At 45.4% G+C, this 1,975-nt stretch overlaps 2 protein-coding genes across 6 annotated transcripts in view; both read right to left on the bottom strand.

Moving 5' to 3' along the window:
- The window catches only part of EDC3 (enhancer of mRNA decapping 3), a 649,718-nt gene that overhangs the window by 645,712 nt on the left and 2,031 nt on the right, over positions 1-1,975 (bottom strand). The window lies entirely within an intron of this gene.
- The window catches only part of HMG20A (high mobility group 20A), a 38,612-nt gene that overhangs the window by 34,689 nt on the left and 1,948 nt on the right, over positions 1-1,975 (bottom strand). For all 4 annotated transcript variants that reach the window (XM_027888273.1, XM_027888301.1, XM_027888292.1 and 1 more), the window contains exon 2: positions 1,567-1,679. The gene's annotated coding sequence lies outside the window, so the exon portion shown is untranslated. The remainder of the gene's footprint in view (positions 1-1,566; positions 1,680-1,975) is intronic.

The raw sequence follows: 1,975 nt of genomic DNA, 5'->3' as shown, positions 1-1,975 counted from the left end.
CAACAGCCAATGGCTGTGCTACTGATGCAACTGAAGCAGGAACAAGCCAACCCTGGAGTAAGACAACAACACACAGCCAACACTGCAGATCTTGCCAGTGAAGCCTGACCTACATCACTAATAAACCACTTGACTCTCTATTTCAAATAGCCACCAACCAGCCTGAGCTGCTTTCATGACAAATCCACCGAAAAAATAGTGGTTTCTAAAAACAAACTGTTCTTAGTAACTCATACATAGTCATTCATACCTGGTAAACACCTGGCATTGAAGACTTTTATCCACCACTCTTCTTAAAAAATAACCCTTTATTAGTTCCCACCAACATCCCCTCTCTCTCGCTAAGGGAAATCACGGAAGTGAAAGAAAGGAAAAAAATTAGAAGGAAAGCAGAAAGCAACGTAGTTTGGGGACCTCTCCCCAGCCAACCACATAATAGATTAAAAGAGCATTCTCTTAATTTGAACAACTGGCAAAAAGAAAAAACACAACCCTTCTGCATTCACTTACTGTGTTGGAAATTGTAAAGGCATGTTCCCTTGAGTTACCCTTCCCTCCCACAGGTCACTACCAAAAGAGTGTCTCCACTGAGTGCAGCCTCTCCACCTGTGCCCCAACAGTTCCTCACAGCACATGCCACAGCACTCTGGAAAACGAGCACAGCTCTGTGAGCTCTTCAGTAATGGTGAGTGGGAATACTTAACTTTTTCAACCACAACCTGGAGAGGGCAGGAGGTACAGCAAGAATTTAGAAATTTGTATCAGCCTGTTTTAGAATCATAGAATAGATTGGGTTGGAAAAGACCTCCAAGATCATCAAGTCCAACCCCTGATCCAACTCCAATTACTATATCATGGCACTAAGGGTCACATCCAATCTCTGTTTAAAAACCTCCAGGGATGGTGAATCCACCACCTCTCTGGGTAGGCCGTTCCAATGCCTGATTACCCTCTCTGTAAAGAATTTCTTCCTAACATCTAACCTAAACCTCCCCTGGCAGAGCTTGAGCCCATGTCCCCTTGTCCTATTGTTGGTTGCCTGGGAGAAGAGACCAACTCCCACCTGGCTATAACCTCTCTTCAGGTAGTTGAAGAGAGTGATGAGGTCACCTCTAAGCCTTCTCTTCTCCAGACTAAACAATCCCAGCTCCCTCAGCCTCTCCTCATAGGACTTGTGCTCAAGTCCCTTCACCAGCCTCGTTGCTCTTCTCTGGACCCAGAGAGGGAGTCATGCTCTAAATTCACCTGCAATTTCGCCACAGTCAGTCGTAAGCTTAGGAAAAATCTCATCCAAGAACTAGTCCTAAAACAAATCCTATTTAATCAAGGAGAAGTATTTACTATGGAAGGCTGAGCTTGCTTTGGCAGGTGAGAAGATACACACCTTGTTAATTGCACACACCTGGATCCTGAGTGACCCTTTATTTAAGTAGATTGCCAACAGACCCAGTAACAAAACAAGACTATACAAAGTTAACTTGAACAGGTTAATTTACTATTTTCCCCATTCCTGTGCTCTGATACTAAGAACAACATGCTGTAAAACAAAGCAAAAGCCCAGCTCACAGTCAGTGCTCGCATTCAGCAGCAGCAGCAGGGAAGTCAGCAGGTCTCCTCAGGTCTCTGGGCAGTCCTGGCCATCAGACACAGAACGCCTGAGCTTGGCCAGGGCACACGTCCTGCAGGAACAGAAGGTGGAAGGCAGTAAGAATCTCTCTCCACGTGGTTGATTTGTTGCAAAGCACTAGACTTTGTTATGGTCATCTTCTAACAGTCAGGTACACATAGAAGAGCTGGACCCTCCCTCTCAGGGGCTGAAGAAGGGTCACTGTAATAAACACAGTTCTCTTCTCCCTTTTCTGAGCCATAAAAGGTGCACCTGTCACCTTACCCGCTCTGTGTCACACCACGAGCAACCAAAGGAAAAAAATACTAAATTTACAATCAAGACAGGGGGGTCAGATCACACAGTCTC

Source organism: Empidonax traillii, unplaced genomic scaffold, assembly GCF_003031625.1.
Source record: "Empidonax traillii isolate 1590-97213 ecotype Southwest subspecies unplaced genomic scaffold, ASM303162v1 scaffold12:size2584012, whole genome shotgun sequence".
Classification (NCBI taxonomy): domain Eukaryota; kingdom Metazoa; phylum Chordata; class Aves; order Passeriformes; family Tyrannidae; genus Empidonax; species Empidonax traillii.
This window is presented reverse-complemented; position numbering and strand designations above follow the sequence as displayed.